Source organism: Mustela lutreola, chromosome 2 (genome assembly GCF_030435805.1).
Source record: "Mustela lutreola isolate mMusLut2 chromosome 2, mMusLut2.pri, whole genome shotgun sequence".
Taxonomy (NCBI): Eukaryota; Metazoa; Chordata; class Mammalia; order Carnivora; family Mustelidae; genus Mustela; species Mustela lutreola.
This window is the reverse complement of record NC_081291.1, coordinates 218842498-218867345: the sequence shown is the minus strand read 5'-3', so window position 1 is coordinate 218867345 and position 24848 is coordinate 218842498.

Sequence of the window (24848 nt, the reverse complement as noted above, 5' to 3'; positions counted from 1 at the left end):
AATTCTGAATCTTTTTGAGTCCAGGGGAAAAAAAAATCTTTGCCCTACCACACACATTGCCAGGTTTTCTAAAACTTCCCTTGTGGGCATTGCTGTTGTGTGGGTCATCGCTGTTCACTGTACTCTTGGTATCCTCTCCAGATCAAGCCTTTTGTGCTCTTGGGTATCAGTTGTTAGAACTGTGTCTGTAAAAACCGTTCCAGACTTATTTCCAGCAGTGCCTTCTTTTCCATTAAAAAATATATAGAGAGAGACAGAGAAACCCCCAAATGACAATAATGAATTATTTTCTCACAGTTCTGGAGGCCAGAAGTCCAAGATCAAGGTGTCTAAGGTTTGGTTTCTCCTGAGGCTTCTCTGCTTGGTTGAAGACAGCCGTCTTCTTACTGTGCCCTCAAGTCAACTCTCCATCTGTGTCTCCATATCCTAACCTCCTATTTGCCAGTCAAATTAGATTAGGGACCACCTTATGACCCCATTTTTAACCTAATCACTTCTTCAAAGACCTGTCTGTGAATACATTGACATTCCGAGATATTGGACATAGGGTTTTGACATATGGGTTTTTAGGGAACACAATTCAGCTCAAAACAGATGACCAGAAATTCTTTGTCACTTCCAATGAACCTAGGGGTCTCTGTGGCTCCTTCAGTGACAGAATATGGCAGAACTGATGCTGTTCCAGTCTCTAGGCACAGACCTTAGACTGACAACTTCTTTCCCCTTGGAACACTCTCCAGGAACCCTGAGCCCTCTTGAGTTAGACCAACCATCCTGAGATCATTGTGCAGCAGATGCCGTATGTAGATATTCCGGCCAACTGTCTTCCTTGCCCTGACCTCCAAGCTATCCTTGCCACAGTGCTAAACACCTTACCCGCTAGATAGCCTCACCAAGGTCCTCCAGACCAGCCGGTTACCATCTGAATAGCTGAACATCACCAGTCACCTAGGCGAGAACTTAGGGGAGCAAAAGAATCATTCAGCTGGATGCTGCCCAAATTCATGGCCCATAAAATCACGAGATAAAGTAAGATATTGTTTAAAGCTGCTAAATTATTGTTTCCATGCAGCAACAGATAACCAAATCCAAAGTTCAGGGAAGAAGTCATAATGGAATCAGAAAATATTTATAACTGAATGATTAGGAAAATACTAAATACTGAAAGTTTATTAAAACTTAGGAGATGCAGATAAAGTGGAACTTAGAAGTATATTTATAGCTTTAAGTACTTCTATTGGGGGGGGAATGAATGAACTAAGTATGCATCTTCATATACAAGAGAAAGAACAGCAAAATGAATAAACTTGGGACCTAAGCCTACAGATTAAATCTTCAAGTCTGTGGGACTCCTGAAACTGCAAAATGTTGTGTAGAGGTGGGAAAGGCATCTCAATAAATTTACATTTCTGTGTGCTGGTGCACGCTCCTCTGACTTCTCCATGTAAGTTTGTTCGTTGCCACGGCCACCGTGCTTGTGGCTGCGAAGGCAACTGTGGCTTCTTGTGTGTGTGTGTGTCTGTGTTTGGACTGTTAGTCATTTTTCTTCCCACTAAATTAATGACCACTAAAAGGTGGTAATTCTCCCAATCCAACCATAAAAGTCTTGCGGGCAGTCCATGAGGCTGCTCATTTTGCTCAGGCCTGTGCCCCCAGGATGGGTTCTCTCACCTGGCCTACGCTTGGCCACCATTTTTACCTGAGTATCTAGAAGGCTCTGATGACACATCCTTGCCTCACTGGTCCTCAGTGCCCACCCACTGTTAGCTACCGGACTTTGGCTATTGTTCTGACATTGAAAACCCTTCAGGATCTGGCCCCTATCCACCTGCATGGTCTTCCATTCAGGACACACCTGAATACATCCTACACTTGCTAGCATTTCCTTCCTGTCATGCCCTGCACATATCCATCCGTCCCCCCGCCACTCCCCAGCCCATGTGTGCTGAGAAGGAGACTCAAGGAGGTAGAAGGACAGAGACTCAGACTGACCAGAATTTAAGTTATGGCTTTGCCCCCCCCCTTTTTTTTAAAGATTTTATTTATTTATTTGAGAGAGAGAGCAAACATGAGTGGGGTGGGGTCAGGGAGAGAGGGACAAGATGACTCCCTGTTTAGCAAGGAGCATGACGCAGGGAACCGAGCCACAGGCAGACACTTAACCGACTGAGGTACTCAGGTGCCCCTGGCTTTGCCTTTTACTGGTAGTCACCTTGAGCACATGACCATACCTAGTTCCAACTCCATTTCTTTGCTATTATAAAGATGAAAGGGACCGTTCCTCAAACAGTTAAGCACAGAGTTAGCACAATAACCAGAAATTCACTCTTTGGCGTATACTCAAGAGAAATGAAAATGTATGTTTATAGAGAAACTTGTGCATGAGTGTTCACAACATTATTCATAAGGGCCCAAAGTAGAAACAACCCAAATGCCTATCCACAGAGGAAGGGGGTCAGGAAACTGTGATATTTACATACAGTGGAGCATCGTGCAATTGAGAGGTGTGAAGTACTGTGGTATGATCGAACCCCGAAAACATGATGCTAAGTGAAGGAAGCCAGTCACGGAAGACCACATATTGTATGATTCTATTCGCACAAAATGTCCAGAACAGGCACTTACATGGAGACAGAAAGTAGGTTAGTGGTTGCTTAGGACTTGGGCTCGATGGATCATGGGATGTCAGTTCATGGGAATGGGGTTTCCTTTTGAGGTGATGAAAATGTTCTAAGAAAGAAGTCAGATGCAAAAGGTCACAAATTACAGGATTACGTTCATTTGAAACCTCTGGAGTGGGCAAATCCATAAAGACAGAAAGCAGATTCATGGCCAAGGGAGGAAGGAAAAGGAGAACGGGGAGTTACTGGCGGATGGGTAAGGAGTGTGTGTCCAGGATGATGGGAGGACCTGAACCTGGGGAGAGCTGGTGGTCACGCCACAGTATGGATGTACTAAATGCCACTGAAGCGTGCACTCTAAAATGGCTATGTTATGTGAAATTCACCCCGATAAACAAAAGACGGAAAGAATCAATGGCACATGATAAGTGTGCAATGACCACTATCTGCTGTTATTTTTCCCATCGTCCCTACCAATCTGTCACCGAATTCCTGCCTGCCCCATTCCTAGCACAGCCGTTGCAGGGTCTGGGTGGGCTGTACTCAAGTTTTAGAGACACTTTACACAACACTTTACTTCACACAGGTTAAAGTGCACCCACTTCCCATCTTCAATAATTTTTTAATGTAAAATAATTTGAGGGGTGAGTCAATAATTTGGGTGGTTCAGTTCATTAAGTGTCCAATTCTTGATTTCAGCTCAGGTCTTGGTCTCAGGACTATGAGATCGAGCCCCATGTCAGGTTCTGCACTGAGCGTGGAGCCTGCTTAAGATTCTCTCTGTCTCTCTCTCTCTGCACTCCCTGCCCATGCTTGTGTATCTCTTAAAAATAAACAAACAAACAAACAAATAGAATATTTTAAAAGTAACTCTGCTTTCAAAATTAGCTTGCTACAAGAAGCTAGTTGAATCCATTGTGCATACTTGAGCATTCTGAATTCCGGTGGATTGAGAAAAACCACGCTGACAAATTGCTTTCAAATGCAGGGGAATTTGTATGTATTCAAATTTCAACCATTAGGGCACTGAGCTCATGTTACAGTTTGGAGACATTTGATGAGACAATTTTATTCTCATGATTTTCCTTTCTTATCCAGGACTTCAAACATTTTTATGGCCCTTCCCAAGGCTGTAGGCTAAAAGTGCTAGCTCATGATACTTAGTGAATGAATGCCCTTTTGGTTTCTATCTCATTATTGGCAAATTCCTTTTCATATAAAACTCCAAATTTTCTTCTGCGGTTGTTTTTTGTGTTGATATCATATTGGTCTCCAATAGAGGATTCTTCTCCCACTGCCAATTCATGAGGGGCAGATATCTGATCCCCAAATATATGACATTCATTGACCTACTTGTGTACCCACTGCCTGGGCATCCATCAGTCGGCTCAAGGGATAATCATGTGGTTATAATCAAAGAAGATACGTCTGCACCCAGTAAGCTAACAGGAAACTTAAGACATATAAGGCGTGTGTCACATGTCCAAAAAGTATAGTACTTACTATGAAATGAAGGAGCACAAAATAGACAAATGAGAATTCAGAAAATGAGTGTTCAAGGAAGGCTACCTTCGAGGCGGCCATCTTTCTCATTCATTTGAAAGGACAGACAGGATTTCCACAGTAGAGAAGGAAGATCAGACCAGGAGTTCAGGGGTAGGAAAAGAGTGTGAGCAGGTGGAGTGTATTAGTTCCCTGTTGCTGGTATAACAACATACTAAAGCCCAGTGGGTTTAAATGACATGTATTTATTTTTTAGAGTCCTGGAGGCCAGAAGTCTGACAGTCACCTGGCTGAATTCAGACGTTGGCAGGGCTTTCTGTTCTGTCTGTTCTGTTCTGTTCTGAGAGCTCTAGGGCAGACTCCATTTCACCACTCCCAGCTTCCAGAAGCCACCTGCATTCCTGGGCTCATGACCTCTTGCTCCATCTCCAAAGCGAGCAACAGTGGGTTGATTCTTTCCCACATTGCATCAATTTAACCCGGACTGTTCCAATTCTCTCTTCTGCATTTAAGAACTCTTAGGTTTACACTGGTCCCACCTGAATAATTCAGGATATCCCATTTCTTTCCTTCTTTTTCTTTCTTTCCTTTCCTTCCTTTCTTTCTTTCTTTCTTTCTTCTTTCTTTCTTTCTTTCTTTCTTTCTTTCTTTCTTTCTTTCTTTTTTTTCTTTTTTTTCAGGATATCCCATTTCAAAATGAACTGATTAGCAACCTCAGACCTGCTACTCTAATTCCTCTTTGCCCTATAATGTGACATATGTTCACAGGCACCTGGCATGAGGCTGTGGATATTTTTGGGTGGTCACTATTCTGCCTTCTACAAGAGGGAAGCAGGAAGTGGCACGTTTAGTTGGATGTCCAATGCTGACTTGCCCCAAATGGTTACGACCTGCTGGTAAGGCAAAGCTGAGTTCACTGTTCACCACAGTAAGGGAGACCACAATCTTGACAGAGTCCAAGCAGTGTTTTCATGCCCAAGGCAAAGCTGGGACATTTATAAGGTTCCAGAAGTTTAGTGGGTCTTTCAAAGTGGGAGGAAACTTAATTGTGTTTGGGGAAGTATCAGGTTATCAGTGTTTAGGATTGGTGTGGTCAGTAAGGTGAGAGTTTTGAGGCAAGATTCTCAAGAGAGTCTTGGAGAATAAACAAGCCTTGAGACTATCACCTGAAGAGTTGAATGGTTTGATGCTCATTTAGGTGGATTTTTTTTGGAGATTCCTTAAAGAGAAAGTTAGTAACTTGCACTTTCCCTTGCCAGGGCTTCTTAGAACAGAAAAGTCCTGAGCACAATGGGATGGGAAAGTTGTGTTAGGGAGCCCAGCTGAATGCTGAAATCATGTCAGTGTAGACAGGAGACTACGTAGGTGTAGATGGGCTTTAAACAATATTTGAAAGACTTTAAATTTTATTTGGATAAAATTACATAACCAGAGTTTGTTTTGGACAATGAACTTGATGGTAGATTGGAATGGAGACGGGATCAAAGATCAAGAGGCCTACGTGATGAATACTGAAATAGTTCAGGGGAGAGGGAGTGAGGACTTCCACTCGAGAGACCACAGCACTTACTACCCATGTGCTCATTCATCCAGAAAATACTTGACTGGGTTCCATCTGTGTGGCAGGCAATGTTCTGTATGCTAAGGCACTTGGGGACCAGGACAGGCAAGGACTTGTTTTTGTGGTGCTTACACAGAGCTCATGCGATGCATACATGTGGGATGAGTACCTTCACATCTCTGCTCAAAAGCCTTCTCAGTCTAAGTTTGACTGTTGTAGACTCTAGTTTCACCAGCCTCCAAGATGAAGTCCTCTGCATTAGTTTCCAGTGGCTGCTGTAACCAATTACCACAAACTTAATAGCTTAAATCAACATAAATTACCTTACAGTTCTGGAGGTTAGAAGTCCCCAAATCCAGGTATCCACAGGGCTGCATTCCTTCTGGACGCTGTGGTGGGGAATCTGTTCTTTTGCCTTCTCCAGCTTCTGCAGGCCACCTGCGTTCCTTGGCTAGTCCCCCTTCTCCTTCTTCAATGACATAGCATACCATCTTGATCTCTCTCTCTGACCTCTGCTTTCATTGTCTGACTCAGACACTCTTGGTTCCCTCTTATAAAGACCCTTGTGATTACATTTAGCTTCTATCTGGATAATCCAGGATACTCTCCCCATCTCAAGGTCATTAACTTAATCATGTTTGCAAAGACCCTTTTGCCATGTAAGGCAACATTCACAGGTTTCAGGGATTCGGCCTCAGACACCCTTGGATCACTCCACCCATCACACCTCCTTACTCTTATTCCATCGATTCCTCTTCTTTTCTATCCTCATTGGAAGTTTCCATTCCGGCCATGCTGGTTTTCTCACCATCCTGCCCTATCTTCATCCTGGCTTCCAGATTTCTCGAACATTCCAACCCTTATCCTGACTCTTCCAAACTCTCAGAATTTTTGGTGTCTCTTGAAACCCATCTTCTTTGGGAAGCCTGCCTTGAAGCTGGCAGCTCACCTCTTCCTCTTCCTCTTCCTCAGACTTCTCACACCCATTATAATGTGGACAGGATCCTGGTAGCTATTTTTTATGTCTCTATTTTTTTTTTTAAGATTATTTGAGAGAGTGAGAGAGAGCATGAGAGGGTAAAAGATCAAAGGGAGAAGCAGACTCCCCATGGAGCTGGGAGCCCAATGCGGGACTTGATCCCAGGAGTTTGGGATCATGACCTGAGCCAAAAGCAGTCGCCCAACCAACTGAGCCACCCAGGCACCCTATGTCTCTATCTTATCTCTTTGAGAGTAGAGACTGAGCCTCAGCCATTGCTGGTTGGATTAAAAAAATTTAAGAGCAATGAATTAGTTTTCCCAGAGAAGAAAGAGTGATGAGGAATTCATATCATGTCTGTAGCCAAAGCAACAAAGACATACAGCGTGGAAACAGAGAGCAACACTGCTCTGTCATTACAAGGAATAAGTGGGAATGAGAAGCAGCATGCCACTGGGCTTGTTGGATCAGTACTCAACAAAGCCCTGGATGCTGAGTTGGGCTACAGATCTCTGTCTGACTGCCTTTAGGAACAGAGAAAAGACCACCCTTCCAGGATCAGCTGGGGGAAGCCAAATTTAGAATCAGGGAATGAACTCAACAACACTTTTGGTTTCCTTCTGCTATGGGAAGCTAGTGTGAATCTGGTCCAGAAGGAGTATCATGGGCCTCCTTTCATTCTCTTCTTCTTTCTCTCCCCAGCTGTGGTCTTTTGGGACCAGCTTTGAACTGTACAGCTAATCAGGAAAATACTGAAAAATAAGCTACTCAAAGTCATCTTGCTTGGAAGTATCTAGCTCTACTTCCCAGAAACTAGATGCAGAAGTCAGTATAAAAAACTTGCTGCTGTCACAATCTCCAAATCTTGGTGTCTCAACAGAATAAAGATCTGTTTTCCCTCATCCACAGTCTGAGGGAAATTGCCCTGCTCTTTCGGGCTCTCCTCTGAGTGGTGTAACTCAGACATCCGATCTCCTCACATCTAGTGAAGACACCATCTTCACATGTGACCTCCAGTGTCAGGACAAAGGAGAGTGCATCCAAATTCATGCAAGGAGTGTTAGGGCCGAGGGTCCTGGTAGCCCCCATTCCTCCTGCCCATTTTTCCATTGACCAGCATCCTGTGAGATGGTCAGTCTAACTGCCAGAGAGGCTGGAAAATGCATCCTCTTGTGTACCTAGCAAGAGGACAGGGGACTGTGGACATTTTGCCTTGACCATCTCTCCTATAGTATGTCCGCACATAGGGAGTATCACCTGTAGCCTCATCTGAATGTTTAATACACTTTATCCTAATACTCACAGAGGTCTGGCACTTAGGAGACCAAACCTCCAGAGTACTGACTGATGATATTACATGGACAGACTCAGGGACTGCTGTTGCAACTCCAGACAGCTTGCCCAGCCCGCTTGCACTATTGAGCAGTAATTTCTCATCCATAATAATGTTTGGGTTTAGGAGGAAGATCATCCTAAACATGATTTGCCACTGGGGCTTCGTTTTGACTTTGTTTTGTGACAGTTTGAGAAAGAACCAGTTTCCAGATTGTTTGCCTTCATGACAAATGAAACAAAAGTAGGGCCTTTCTACCTTCACTATTAGCCAGCCGCTCTTATGTGTGGTCAGCTAGGAGGCCATGTCCTCACAGCTGGAACACCAGCTCTCTTCCCTGTGCCTGTTGTGGAGCCTGGGCTGCCCTTGCTGGGACAGCAAGGGATTCACCCAAGATGACCCTTGGGTTGGCATTCCAACCTGCTTCATTTCCCAGCATTGGCACCTCTGAATCAGCCTTCAGTACCTTCCAAAGCAGCTACAGCTTCCTTCCAGAGAAAGTTCAATCCGAAGGCAAATGTCTTTGCTCTGTCCCCCTGGAAGGGAGGAGGAACTGCTCTGGCAGGGTCCGGTAGATTTTTTTTTTTTTTTTTTATAAAGGGTAGTATGATCAAAATATGTACTTCCCTGTCACTAATTCCTTTGGAATTTTAAATTCTTTACTTCATCCCTCACATTCAGTGAGGGAATGTATGTGAAAATGCTTCCTAGCACAGAGCCTGACATGCAAAAAATGTGAATTGCTCTATTTATAAATGACCTTTTTGCCTGGCTCTGGTTTTCTTGGTAATCTCACTGATCATGTTCCCCCCCACTGAAATGCAGATTCATTTATCTTTCTGATCTCGGGTCCTCGTACTGAGAAAATGAGAGGCAAGCCCGTTCCCACTGGTCAAGCAGTGTTTTTGATGGACCCGCTGGAGACCTTGGTCCCAGGGTCCCTTCTTGTTCCAGAACACTGCCGGCTCCTAGCTTCTTCTCCTACTGATGTCAGCTTGGCCCACCCCTAAATTCCAGTGACTAATTTCCCAACGCCTCCCACTTAGTCCTCCCTGAAATAATATTCTGAGGCGGTCTGAGTACAGGAGTCTTCTGGAATGTTCTTCAAATAAATCAATGAACACCATGAGAATGTATGAGTAAGAAAACATATCACAACACAGGCAAGTGGACGCTCTTCTCCAGGGTGTGCTGTTCACACACCTGCTTCCTATGGCACAACATGCCTTTCTATTGGGAAACAGAATGTTCTCTCTTCCATGCCTTGCTGTCATAGCCCAGCAAGGATTCACCTATTCAGAAAGAAATAAAAGCCAAGATGTCTTTGAACTTAACTGTTTCATGTGTTTTCCCAACATTTTGGTTTGGAACATCTGTCTTTACTTAAATGCATGTCTATTTATATCAACAACCATTTACATTGAGTCCTTGGAGACTGATTCACACAGATGTTGCATGATGTGGGTTTTTAATACAATTGACTTAGGAAAATGTGGAATTCATTTCTGCCTTGCTCCTTCCCCAATGAAGTCAAATGCTAGAAATTTGTAAACCTCCTATTTCTGCGTCCACAATATACATTCTCTAAGCTTTTCAAAACACGTGACTTCAGCTGCTGTTGTGATGGATGAGCTAACGAATCATTTTGCACTATGAGGGTTGGGAGCCTGTACATCTGGGGGGAGCCAACTTGCTTAGAATGGGATTATGCATTCACAGAGAAGAGGATGGAGTCTGTAAACTGTACCCCCAGTGATGTCTAATGAACTACTCCTTTGGTATGGAGCACAGAGCATGGGCCAATGGGAAGTCTGTGGGTAAGAGGAGGAGGGGGGTGTTACCGGGTGCGGCAATGCTAAGGAATCAGACCCTGATGGAGAATTGCCAGAGAGACCCGGGGTGAGGCCATCTGCCCTTGAAAGTCATGCTCAGGCAATGTGATTTCTTGCACACAGCAGACTCTGGTCCCAAGCTCTGAAGGGCTCTAGTCCATTCACTGCAGGGCTCTGCTGGCTTCAGGTGGGAGGACTTCCTGCTTTCAGGGGCCCCAGGTGGTCTATGCTCCCTTTCAGGGAAGCAGGGCCTCTAACAGGATCTCGATCTATTTTTCTCTGTTTACTTCTTCTTGCCTTGTCTTCTCATCCCTCATGTCCATCCCAACCAACAGTGGCACACAAGACGTTGCATCTTGTTCCGTGGGTTTGTCTTGCATTTGTGCCTCAAGAGACTTCACAGGGATGGATATAATGTGTGAAGCCATTCTGGAAAATGACATATTTAAGTCTATATACACAGGGACCTCTTTTCTTGGATGATAATTTCTACTGAATAAGGGAAAGTGAACCTAAGTAAGATGGCGAACACAATTTTGTAGACAGAGAAGATGCGGCAACAGCAGCGTCATCTTGAAGATGAAATTTAAAATGAGGAGGATAAGCACGGTGGTTTTTATAACAAGTTGTAGGTTCTCCTCGCCACACCAGCCTCCACGGCATGCTGAACAGTTCCAGGATCTTCTCAGTCACGCTGTTTCACTTCAGGAAACCTTGTATTCCAGGCAAGGTTTGAAGCTTCGCTCTGTCCTCAGTTCACACTGTCTTTGCACAGCGTTCTCAGATGGTTTCAATATTTGTAAAAAAATAAAGACTGGGTCAGACACTGACCCAAGAGACTAGGTGGACCTGGAGGGGTTTGAGTATCAGCGATTTCTCTAAACAGTCAGTTCATTAGAGAATATTTAAGAATTATGGTTACTTTGGCATAGTTGTACAATATTTTCACAATTCTAAGTCCAGGAGGAATATTCTGATTAAAAAAGACCCCTTTTGTACATGTGTAGGTATTCATTACGAGCAAGGCACTCTATCTCCATTAATAACTAAATTAAATTAATTTAATTTAACTGTGAGAGCTATATACTTAAAGATACACACCAGTTTTTAGAGGGGGAAATCAGAGAGTTGAGGTAGCAGTACCTGAAGTCACACTGTGGGCCATGGAGCTGAGCTCCAGCCACCTGTGCCTGATTCCAAAGCCTGTGGCCTTCGCCTCTCTACACACTTTGTCTGAGGCAAGTGTCCCGAGTGGCCAGAGGTCTAAAGGTCAAATCCACCCACGGACAGGCACCAGGCCTTGATGTTCCAACCATCCAAACCTCTGACCATGACTAAAGGGAACCAGCCTCCACTCCACTGAAAGGTCAGGCCGATGTCGGGGAGCTGGTTTTGGCCACACCTGAAATGAGCCATCACTTGAGGTCTCCGTGCTTCCACTGTAACCCATTCAAACTCCCGGCCACTGTCGCGGAGCACTCTAATGAGTGCCCGAGAGCCATAGAAACGCAGTCCCACAAGGGAGGACGTCCCCAGAGCGATACAACCCTGCCTGGCAGCGCAGTCTCCGTCGGTCATAGGCGCTTTGCCATCGGGTCTGAGGGAGCCGCCACCTCCTCTGACCGAGGCCCCGTAGGAACCCGCAGCTCTGACCGTCCTCGGAGTCACCTGCTGACAGTATCAGGCAACTCGTGGTCAGCCGACGGATCAGGCAGCGGGCAGCCCCACACCGAGGCCCGTTCTTGGCGGCTCTTACTGTGCTCTGTAAAGACTCCAGCAAGACATCGCACCCTCCGTGGGTGTTGAGTGTCCTCCGCGGACGGAACGCGCAGGTGGACGAGGCAGCGGGGAAGGGAGCTGAGTCTCCGGCACTCGGGGGAGCCCCCTGATTGGCTGCTGGGTTGGTTGCCCCGCCCACAGGGAATAATGCTATGTGACGTCACCCATGTGATGACCACAGGTCCAGGACAAGCTGGACCCTTGCGGGTGAGGGCTCAGGCATTTGACCCTTAAGGCCAGCCTTAGGACATCTCTTGCTGACCAGGCCACCTTTCTGAGCTTCAGTTTTCTCAACTCTAATATGTGAAAAATAACAAGAAGGAGGAGGTGTTGGAGAATCAGGCAAGATATACGTGAATAAAATATGTGAGCCTGTATTGTTAGCGTTAAAAAGTTGATTTCTGGGGCCCCTGGGTGGCTCAGTGGGTTAAGACTCTGCCTTCAGCTCAGGTCATAATCTCAGGGTCCTAGAATCGAGCACCGCATGGGGCTCTCTGCTCAGCAGGGAGCCTGCCTGTCTGCCTACTTGTGATCTCTGTCAAATAAATAAGTAAAGTCTTTTAAAAAATTTTTTTAAAAAAGTTGATTTCTAGGGACTGACTGAAGGGGAGTGTTTGGACTTTGAACAGAACATGAATTTTTTTTTCTTTGACTTAGAATTAGTGCTTCTTTAATGATAACATCATGTTCCCATGTTAGAAGGCACTGTTGGGAAGACATCTGGGCATCCAAATCCAAAAGAAAATAAAAGTCAGTACATTCCCACCTGAAACTTCGGGGAAACCAGCCTTCCCTAAAGTGAACAACTGCTCTGAGAATTGAACTTTGGAGGATGTGCTGGAGCGTGCCCTACACGATTCTCCTTTAATAAACAACCATCCCCACCCTCATAGCTATCAGAAAGGTCATTTATATGATACACTTAGGTTTGAGACACACCATCATCCCACTGCCAACCCGTATTTAATGAACTAAATTCCAAGCCCTGTTAATCACTGGTGTGGGGTGTATATTTGGACGTGACGTATCTGCAATTAGGCTTAATTAAAACCACCCGTGTAGAGTATGCTGAAAGACCAGCATTTAAAAATAGGAGCTGAATAATTAGGGTCATTAATAGGAGCTGATTATTTAGTTTATGATAGCGCAAAAAATAAATATGGATCAGCAGTTTTCTCGTTTCTAATGAAAACAGAGCGCAGAGCTTCTTTGCAGAGAGCCCCTGATTATACCTCCAGGAAAGGCTAGGGCTTTTCATTTTCTTCTAAAGCCTTCCTGGAAGCTGCTGCAAGTCCATCCTGTCTTGGGCGAGGGCTACAGCAAAGCCCCCTCCCAGGGCAAAACAAGGCAAGCCAGGTTGGGGCTGGAGTCAGCCTCTCCAGACCCCTGGACGGGGCTGTGAACTTCCGTAATGGCAGGCGGCAGCCTCATTGGGGCAGAGGCCTCATGGGACTAATCCTTCCCCATCTATGGTGCTGTGGTTACTCACAGAGTTTTCTAAGGCCACCAAGAACCTATTGATAAAAGTCTCCCAGCTTGCTCACAGCCTATTACCACCTTCCTTTAAATAAACAGCTTATGTACACGATGCTGCTGCCCTTGGAGATGTTCCCCACAGTTGTTTGCTTTCTGTTTCTGTCACTCCCTGGTGGGCTCAAAGAGCTTCCCCCTTGTGGAGACAATGGCAACTTTCAAAGCAAGTATGAGGCAATGAGATCGCTCACCTCCACCTGCGCCCAGGCTGACCTCAGGAGTTCAAAATTCACAGCCCGTGCCTGGGTGTGACGGTCTGGGAAGGCGACAGGCTTAGCTCAAGCAGGTACGAGCGTCTAGCAGGTGCTGGCTGGTACCCAGTGAAAAAAAGGAAAGATTTTTCTGGCCATGAGGTCTTCTTCGGCCTGAGTGGGATTTTAGTCACGAAAATCAAGAATAAGTGTGTGTGCGTGTCTAGCAAGCAATGAACCATATTAGGGGGTAAGTTTCTACTCTTCCCCTTTATGATGGAAAGTGTTTAACCTTGTTCTCCAGGCTCTGCGGGTCATTTTCAAGCTATGAGTAGGTGCATTGTGAGGTACCTCATGGCATCTGGATTAGTTATGGGAGAAGCCATCCTACCCACCAGGGTCTGAAGTCATATCTCGCCCATCTAGAAATTTGGTTCCGTGTTTTCGGTACTGCTGTTTATCCTGACTTCATAGTTTTACAGGTGGCGTCCATCTTATTCAAAAATTTCACTCTTTATTTGGGGAGGGAGTAGGATAATGGAGTTTAATTTTTACATTCAATTCACATTCAACTGGCTTTGTTGCAAGAAAACGATAGGTCTCTGTGTCTCTGATGTGTTTTTTGGGTTGATTAAATAGGGTTTCATATCCCTTAAAAAACAAAAAACAAAGTGATCCCTTCAGGAAGGCTATAGCGCCGTGTTTCTGAGCTTTGATGGCGCTGACATTTCAGGTAGGACGGTTTCTTGTGGTGAGGGGGAAACCTGTGCACTGCAGGGCATTCAGCAGGGCCCCGGCTTCCACCCGCGAATGCTAGTTGCACCCCACCTCCCAGTTAGGACAACCAACGATGTCAGACATTGCCACGTGTCCCCTGGGGGCGGGGACAAACCTGCCCTCGTCCAGAATATCTGCTATAACATGATTAATCAGGACACAGAGAATTAATTCTGCCTTTCCGAATGTCTAAAATATCTTGAAAAAATTTTTGTTTTTTTCAGCAAAAAATTGCTGAATCTTGAGATAGTCTCTTATTTTCTTAATCCCATTTTTTGCCTTTTTTTTCCCCTTTACAATTTGCCTCCAAAATTTCTAAGATTTTGGGATTAAATTGTGCACTAGTCATCATTGCCCTGTCTACATTAGGTCTTTTTTCTTTTTTCTACCCATGGTAGAACTATATAATCTACACTGGCTTCTCAACTCCTTTCTACATTGACAGAAATTCTAATCATTCATAACTATTGGCTCTTTTGGGGATTTTATGAGCGACCACTCTCTCCCAGCCATGGAACAGAAGCCATGCACATCGACCTTGACAAACCTTATCTTTAAAACTAGCTGCTTGTTTTTTCCCATTTGTCCTCTTGCCCTCTTTAAAGGCCATTGTTCTCCAGGCTTGGTGGTGTGCCAAATTAACGTGCTGTAAACTGCAGCCACAGAAACATACGGTAGCTTCCTCGGGGGGCATTGAAAATTTGTAATCACCCTTATGCCCTACAGAGCGTCTCAACGTCTGTTTCAGTTACTTGCTGAGATAAATCCCATGCGCTGATGTAGAAGGAGGACCATGAGTGAGCGAGCGTGTCGTCCAACAGGATGTTTTTAAGATAACACGAAACGAAACGATGTTAGAGCATGTTTATGTGGCCATGGACCATGTTTGGCTAAGTGCATTAAGCACACAATTGCTTCTGGGGAGTCAGTACAGGGGATAGGTTTTGGGGGTGGGCTGGAGGCCGAGGCCCATCTGTTCTGACTGTACACTGTCGCATAGCTGTCGTTATTTGAATCAGCAAACACTTTAGAACTTAAGTAAGTGAAACTAAATTTCCCTTTCTTTCTCCTTCTCACTAGACCCGCGGCACCTTTGTGTTCTCACTTCTGACCTTGTCCCTCCCACTCGTGACTCTGTCTTTCAGTTTCGGTTTGAGTTGGGGTGCCATGCCTCACTTGCCTGGGGCCAGACGTCAGGGTGCCAGCCCACATCTCAGTGTGGGGTATGCAACTGCATGTCCCCCCAGGAAAGCATTTTCTAGGTGCTTCCCACATTCCTTCTGTGTGGCGGCAAGGGTGTTGGGGGGGAGCAAGGCCTCCCCCTGCCCCCTACCTTTGCCCCGAGTCCCGCAGGCTCCTGAGCTGCAGAGAACAGGTGGATGGCCAGAGTCCTTGGGGAGGAAGGGCTCTAGAAAGTCGGGGGTGTGAGTGCTGATGGAGAGAACAGACCAACACTCACCACAGACGGGGCCTGAAACTAGGTACTTGTAAGAAGGTGAATGTGGATAAGGATAGGAGATGGGGAGAGATGGTAGGAGGCAGAGCAGCAGCTGAACCCACGGCTTGCTTTGTTGTATGTGGGTCCTGGGGCTGCTGTCACAGTGTGCTATAGACCGAGCGGCTCGAGCATCAGTTCTGGAAGTCAGAGGCCTGAAATCGGGGTGTCGGCAGGGCTGTGCTCCCTCTGACATCTGTAGGACAGGACCCTCCCTTGCCTCTCCCAGCTGCTGTGGTTTCCGGCAGCCCTAGGTGTCCCTTGGCTTGTGGCGGCATCACCTGAGCATCTGCCCCGGCCCCCTCCCTGCATCTCTGACTCCCAGACTCCTTTCCTCTCCTGGGAGGGAAACCAGGCACCTTGGATGAAGGGCCCACGTAACCCAGCCCGATCTCTTCTTGATTTAACTAATTGTAACTGCAAAAAAATCCCAGTAAGGTCAAAGTCTGGGGCATTGGGAGTGAGGACTTCAACATGTCACCTGGTGGGGGGTGGGAGGCAGAGCCCACGGCATTATCCCCTGCGGGCTCTAAGGCCCTTGATGGCTGTCCCCACTGCCTCTTCCCGGCTGACCGACATGTGGAGGTTGGCAGGGATCTGAGTTTCTTGGCGGGTTGCTCGTGAGCCCCGAGTGCTGACATTCATGTACTCTTCCCTGGCACCCCCTTCAGGTGTCCGGACCACCTTCCTCCTGTACTCCACAAGCAGGGCCAAATGCACCCTCACCAGCTGTGAGCCTTAGGCTTACACTTGGCCTCCTGGAGTTTCTCCAAGAAAAACACAAGGACATTGATCTAGAAGGTGTTGAAGGTTTCTTTTGGAGCAAACCTTCTATGATTCCTGGATTAATAAAGGCTATTAAAGGTACGACCTGCAATCTCCACAAATTATCTCTGGAAACAATTTGGCTCTGAATTGTTCCAGAGAAGGCATTTCAGCTGAGGGGGGCTGAGAATCAGGTACAACAAAATTCTTCCAAATCTTCCAAACAGTGTCCCCAAGGTTCAGTAGCCATGGCTCTCTCTTATGGCCAGTGTGGGAGGAGGAAGCTCTGTCCTATTTAATCCACTGGTGGTGGCCCACCCTACTGTCTCTCTTCAGGGGGAAGTGCTGTACATGGGCCCTTCTCCTTCCTCCACCTGGTCCCCATGGGTGGACCTGTCTGTGGCATCCTTGGGGTGGGGCCTTGCCACGTGTAATGGGCAATGACTATTGGGTTTTGCTCAGCATTAGAAGTGGGGCATCCGCAGTTGGATGTCAAGGCACAAATCTCATCTCCACATCACTAGAATATAGCCATGGGCATGTAACTAAAACTCCTTGAGTTTTGGTTCCTCATCCAGGATTTGGGGGTAATATTGTACCAACACTTTAAAAGGTGAATTTTGTGGCATGTGAATTATAATTCAATGAAAAAAGTTTTTGAACCTGGAGGAAGCAGAGATGATGCCTACTCTTAAACTCTTCAGAGAGCAAAGATTATTCTTCTGTGAATGTCGAGAATGGGGTGCTATAAAAAAGCAACATTTGGTGAATGACAAGCCAACAAGCTTTGAGGAAGTAACAACATGATAGCAGAAGTGAAAGAATAAGTAGAAAGATTGGAAGGCGTGGTTAAAAAACTATTGGAAGTGGAAAAAAACTATCAGAAAATGACAAAGAGAGAAGAATGGGAGAAAACAGAAGAAATTAGAGGCTCAGTCCAGTAGGTGCAGTGCCCAGATGGTAAGCATTCTGGAAAGAGACAACACACAAGATGGTGTCTTTAAAATACAATTCAAGAAACTTTTAAGAAACGAAGGACGCCAGCTTGCAGGTTGGAAAGGTCCAGCATAATGGATAAAAATAGACCTACGCTAAAGCATATTATTGTGAAATTTCAAAAAATCAAGTGAAAAAAAAAAAAAAGATTCTAGGAGATTCCAGGAGGGGAGTGGGGAAGGCAGCATCTAAAGTATCAGAATTCAAATGTCTTTGGCTTTCCCAGAAGGAACTTTGGAAACTAGAAGATAATGGAATGTTCTGGAGGAAGATGATTTTCTCCCTGGAATTTTATACCCACAGAAACTATCAGTCAAGTGCAAGGGCAGAATAAAGACATTTTCAGAAGTCTGGGCAGCAATGACAAGTAACAAGTTAAATATTCATCTTGCAACAAGGCCTGAATGTAAAAATTGTCTTGAAGGAAATGAGTCAGAAACATAGTGAAATAAATAAAACCAGTGATAAGGGGTTTTGCAAAAATAAAATATGTGCATTCTGCAGAGGATTGACACACATGGAGCCTGCAGTGGAAGAGGGAGAGGAGAAAGGAAAGAGGATGGAAATGGGAGGGGAAGTGAAGGCTGGTGAGAGGCAAGAAAAGGAGCTGGGATCTCCTTGCCATCCACTGAAGCCATCTCAGCTTATGCCAGCTGTGCAGAATTTACAGTATCTCTATCAGAACAGTAGAAACCCACTCCAGCCCAGGAAGACCTTGTGTTGATCTTTGCTTTGCCGCCATAACAAATTACCACTGACTGGAAGGCTTGACCAATGGACATTTCTTTTCTGAGTCATAGAGGCTGAAAGTCCCTGATCAAGGTATATGGTGGTTCCATGTCTTCTGAGGTCCCCATCCGTGGCTGTGGATGGTTGTCTTCTTTGGATATCCTCCCATGGTCCTCTCTCTGTGCCTTTCTGTGTCCTACTCTCTTCTTATAAAGGCGCAGTCATATTGGGTTAGGACCCACCCAATAGACTTGTTTTAAATTATTCACATCTTTATAGACCCTGTCTTCGAATAAAGTCGCATTTTGAGGTACTGAGGGTTTGAACTTCAATGTATGAATTTGAAGGGATACAATTCAACTCAGAACAGGTAGACAGCTAACGTCCAGAGTTTCTGTGTACAAAATAATGATTCCAGGCTCTCAAAGGTATTTGATAATCATCTGAATAAAAGGTGTGTGAGTATACTGTTTAGTGATAAAACACCAAACACATCTCAATTATCATTTCTGCAGGTTGAGGACACAATGTCCATCTCAGTCCTCCATTTTATAGGTTGTATGAGCTTATTAAAGCAGCATGTTGCTAGAACCATACCCTCCTTTCATCAGAAACCACATTAGCAGGGATTTATCTTAAAATGTGTTTCCATAATGCTGTCTCATGTTCATGGCTTTGATCTGATAGGACCAGATCTTTCAGATTATAGTTTCTCTCTTATGGCTGGCTGAGGAGTCTCGCTGGCTCAGTCAAGTGCAGCATGAGAGAAGTTCATCCTTCTAATTCTTTCTCTTCCCTGTCCAGCCCAAGACACCTTTATCAAAAAAAAAAGGGGGGGGTTGTTTCTTATTTCGTGTAAACAGAAATACACATAAAAGTTTGATCTTCTTTTGTAGCATTGAAAAAGTTCCCTTATTTTTATTTCCCCAACACTGGGGAAACTTTATTATGGCACTTTATCATGGACTTTGAAAGGGGCCCCCCTTTCTTGGGAGGGACACGCCCTCCCTGCCAAGCCTCCAGGGCCTCCCATGGAGAACGGTGTTTAATGATGAGTTATTGGAGTCACAAGCAGGTGTGGAACTGTGTGGGAGTACAAGATTGCCTTCGGATGAGACACAGAGTTCATGTTCTTTGGCATTGTGGATGGAACCATGTTTACTTGAAGATCTGAAACCCAACAAAGCAAATGGGGCGCTCCAAGGCCTCGGATGTCATCTTACAGAACAGCATCCAGCAAATCTTCCATAAGCAAGAACTGCCCGTGTGAAAGCCCCAGAAGCTACTGGCCGGGAAGACGGAGGCTACACAATGGCAGGGGACACTGCCAGAACATTCGAGAAACTTCCAGAAATTGCTCTTGGGTCACATTAAATTAATGAAGACTCCCTGAAAATATTTTCCTTGTTTTAATAAAATTGTGTGTCCATCATGCAGAAGTGCCCTGTTAGGCCTCTTGGGCAGGCAAAGGTGAGACTGACCTTGTCACTGTTTTCGGAGATTATCATTGTGCGTGTGTGTGTGTGAAGAGCGTCAGTTGAGATGCCTCTGTTAATCATAACATGAGGCAAGATGGAATGTATGATGCTGCTCAGTGTCATTCTTACCTGTTTTCCAGGTCAATCATTACCCCATCTTGCCTTAATTTGCTCAGAGCTTATCAGACATTATGTTACATTACACATCTTTTTGTTTATCTTATCAGTTTTTTCTGTCCCCCTCCAAACTATAAATTCCACCAGGGCATGGATTTCCCTTTATTCCCAGCCCTTGGACCTGTCCCTGGCACATTTGGGCACCAGAAATATGTTACTGAGTGAGCAAATCCTAAGTACAAGAACAAGCACAAGCAAAATAGAAGAAATCCGAACCTTAGTCTAAAAGCTGCAAAAAACCTGCAAAATTTTACGTGTGCTTCTGTTTGCACTAAATAAGAGGTCATGGGCGGGGGGAGGGATCGAATACCTATAAGTGCACGAGGACAAGAATCTTGGGATTTCCACCCCTAGAAGAACAGAGGAGGTAAGGATTCTTGTCCCTCCAAAAGGTAGAAGAGCTGAGCTGACCAAAAAAATAAATTAAATCAAGTTAAATTAAATTAAATTGTATGGGTCTTTATTTCAAGTTATAATAGATGAGATACTGTATTATCCAAAGATTGTTTTCTAAATCCTTACTAAGCCAGTGCTGCAGGTACAAAAAAAAAAAAAAAGAACGACTGGCCATGGGACATAAACAAAAGAAATGCAACTACTGCCCTGTTTATAAGAAATAGTTTCCCTCGCCAGGGAAGAAATGGAAATTAAAGGAAAAACCAGTTTTGGGCTATGAAATTCACAAGAAAAATAAAAAATGTTATGTTATTCGCTAATACTGGCAAGGACACAATAGACAAAATATTGAAATAGAAAATATTAATGGTGGAATTATGGGTGACTTTTCTCTTTGTTTGGCCTTTAAAAATCGTTTCATTTTATGATGTACACATGCACACGTTCACAAATACATACAGCATATCACTGCTTTATAAGAATTCCAGTGTGGGCTGTGGCAGGGCAAGGGGTCCTCTGCTGACACAGATGAACATAGTGACTTAAAGGAATAATGGAAGCATGCCAACTTCTAGAAATTTCCTGACAACTTCTACTTCCTCCAAAGACATATGCTTAGGGTATGGCTATGAAAGAATGAGACGGATGATTTTGTGGCTTGTGGCATCTCTCATTATTTTGTGGGTATTCTTGGAACTTGTGCTTCCTAAATTTATTCATGAACTTGTCAGAATATTCATGAAGAGCTATTATCATATAATTGAGAAAGATACCAGAGGGTGTTACCTACTAGTGGCGTCAGCTGTAAGGAAAGCAGCAGAATGCCCTGTAGTGCAGATGAATTGGTTGAAGAAGACCAGATCCCAAGAAACTGGGTGGAGGGAGATGGGGGGTGGTGGTGATGGGTTGTTGCACAGTACTCATATTTTGGGCCATTAGGGGAAATTCGTTTTCAGTTTGGGTTCCAACTCAGAAGCAGCTTTTTAAGCCAAAAGGATGAGTCAGATGACCTTCCTCCCTCTTACTTAATTGTGAAAGATGCGGGCTCAGGATTCCTCGATCTAAGGACAAGCCTTTTTTTTACTTGCAGCCTGCATGGAAAGTATGAACTTTCATGAAAATCAATTGATGAAGACTTAGTCCTTGGAGTGAATTGTGAGTAGTTGCAGTAACAGAATGAAATATAAATAAATCTGTAAATAATCAGAGGTCCTGAAATAAGACCAGCGAGGGTCAAAGTGGGGAAAGCAAAATAAAGCCAGAGAAGATTGAAAAAGAACTCTGTAACCTGGAAAAAATGAAACCTTGGTTGGGCCAGTCATCCACTGTTGTGATGCCACTGATGAAGAGCTCCCGGAAAATCCTCAAAAAGCAGAGTGTGGAAAGGTCTATCTCTACCCAACAGCAAAATATTACGATTATTGTACACACCCATCCTCCAGTTGAGGAACAGGAAAATGGGTATAATTTTTATTTCAGAACTGGGTTCTATTAACAACATGTTATTTTGCCACTATAACAAAGAAGGTGAAGTTTGGGAGAGGAATTCTATGTTGTAATAGACTGGGTAATTCAGGGCAGCCAGAAATTCTAGTGGAAACAGTTTGTAAAAATATTCCTGAAGGTATCAAAAAGTCAATAAAAGAAAAAGAGTAAAGAACTACTAGGGAAATGTGCAGGGGGGGATGAAAGTCCAAGGAGGTAAGCCCTGGTCTTATGTTGCTTTTTTCCCCCTGATTTCTGCAAGAATGTCTAAAATAGGCAGAGAAGCTGGGCTTTGTGGAGCTAAAAGTATGCAGCCTAGGGTTTGCCAGGAGGGGAAAGGAAATATTAAAGATAAGAACAGAAAGGGATGAGTCATATGTCTATATAACAAGCATTTAGTAGAGAAAATGAACAAAGCCAAAAGGTAGTTCTTTCAAAAGATTAATTAAATTGATAAATCTCTGGCAAGACAGATTTTTTTAATAGAGATTTTATGTATGTATTTGACAGAGAGAGACACAGTGAGAGAGGGAAAAAAAGCAGAGGGACCGGAAGAGGGAGAAGCAGGCTCCCCACTGAGCAGGGAGCTCATGGAACCGCTCCATCTCAGGACCCAGGGATCATGACCTGAACTGAAAGCAGACGCTTAAGACTGAGCCACCCAGGCATCCCTCTGGCAAGATAGATTGGGGGGGAGGGGGGGGGAAGAAAAGAAGACACAAAGAACCAATACCAGAAATTAGAAAGGAAATAATACTACAATTTCTATGTTAGACAGATATCATGGTTAACTTCTTTTTTAAATAATTTTTTATTTTTTGTTAACATATAATGCATTATTAGCGCCAGGGGTACAGGTCTGTGAATCGTCAGGCTTACACACTTCACAGCACTCACGATAGCACTTACCCTCCCCATTGCCCATGACCCAACCACCCTCTCCCTAGCCCCGCTCTGCCCAGCAACCCTCAGTTTGTTTTGTGAGATTAAGAGTCTCTCATGTTTTATCTCCTTCCTGATCCCATCATGGTTAACTTTCTGAAAAACTTTAAAGAATTAAAATAATAGTGGACAAATTCCTAGAATAATATAGCATACCAAAACAACACTTAGAAGAAAGAGAATCAGGATAGTCTTATAACTTAAAATAATTAAATTCAGGATTTAACACTGCTTCCCCTTCTGTGCGCACACACACAGATCCTTGGGATCAGAAGGCTTCAATGGCAAATCTAATAAGTATTTAAGGAAGGAACATCACTATAATTGCACAGATTGTTCAATATAGTAGAAAAAGAAGACTGCTATTCAATGGTTGGCAGTCCATTGTTGACAATGGTCAAGCATCTACGTGAGGAAAACCAGATAAGCTGTTCCAGGGTGCCTTGATGAGGCTCAGTTTCCCCAACATGTGCCAGCCGTTATGAACCTTGCTCGTAAAGAGCACATCTTATTGGTCAGAGTAGAGGGAGAATGACCAATCATTAGGATCACCATATTCATCCAGGACTTTGTCTCTTACACTGAACAGGAAAAGAAGGTCAGTGATCGAATGTTTCCAACATGTTTAAAATATCACCTGGTCTAAAGAAAAAGCAGTGTTACTGTGAGACAGTGCTGCTGTTGCAGAGAGAGTCTGTTAGAAGATTTTGAGGACTGGTCAGTGCTGCCAAAGCCTAAAGACAAAAAAAGGTACATTCTATGAGTCATGGTGTCCACATATCATGAGTCCAACTACTGTGGGAGTCACATTCAGGGCAAATCTACATGGATTCCTTGTACAGGTCAACAGATGGCAGGGAGAGAAAGTGTTCTGCTGCATTGTTAGTGATGACAGACACCTACCTTGGTGGTCGAGTTGATTGAAGGCACCATTAGTGCAGTCCTCTGCCTTGTGGGGATTATAGACTGAAGACTTAGGACTCACTATAATGGACTTTCATAAGTCTAGCCCACATGTGCATGGTAGTTTGTAGCTTATAAATTTCTTTGCATCCACTGGTTTCATCTTTTGTTCAGCTCTGTTGGGTAGGTAGATCAGCCACTATTAACCCCACTGGCCACACAAGGAAACCAAGACTCAGGAAGGTGTAAGAGGGTTTGCTCAGGGTTACACAGTAGGTAATAGGATTAAGTCTTCAGCATTTCAGTGTAGCTCTTGTCCCCTTATATCAGTGGTTCTCAGTTGGTGATCCTCAGGGTTCCTCCTGGGTGTTTAGGAACTCATAACAGCATGAAATAGTAATGCATACACTTATACCACCATTGTTACATGTATGTGTTCATTGCATGTAGTAAAAGAATAAAATTCTTTCATGTTGTTAATGAATTCACCTGTCCCTTTGGTCACTGGTTCTTAGTTGATTAAGCAGCTCCACACACATTGGTTGAGCACCTACTGTGTGCCAGGGGCTTTTCTAGAAGCTGGGGACACAGAAGTAAATAAAACAGAAAACGTCCTCGTCTTCTTGGAGCTTGTGTTCTCGTTCTGGGGGAAAGACAGTACAGGAGTGAAGGAGTAATGTAGATGAGAGAATAAGTGTTGGGAATAAAATAAAGCAGTGAGAGAGCGAGCCTGAAGGTGTTGGAGGGAGGGCGGCAGGGACGAAGTCCTCCAGAAGCCTCCACAAAGCCTTGTCCCGGGGGCCCCTGATACCGGAGGATCGCTTTATAAAAGCCACATCCATTCACAAGGTGGATCTCCATGAGTTCCGGAAGGCGCCAGGGAGGTATCATGGGGAGACGGTTTCATTAATGAAAGTCAATAAATAAGATCATTATAAAGCCTTTCTGCTCCTGGATAGAACCGGAACTATTTTTATAGCTTGAAGAGATTGTGTTATAGATATACACTGAATAAAATAGGGGCAGTGTATAGAATAATATTACTGCTGTGCTTTTAAAGCATGGATAGGTCTCTACATTATTTTGGGTGCTGTTTTTGGAGCAAAATTACTGATTTTGGAGACAAAATCAATGTCATTGTTCTAAATTTAAGACTTTGAGTATGCTTTCAAAAAAATCACTTAACACCCCCCCCCCCCTCCCCAACACTTGAACTATTTGTCTTCCTTAACCAAGAAACTCTGATGCTTTCTGGGAATAATGATTATGTGTGTGACACCCAACATAGCAAGTCTGGAGATGCAGCCTAGAAGGGGAACCGCCTGCCACCAGGACAATTATCGAAGAAACCAAGACACTTCAATTTTGTTTAA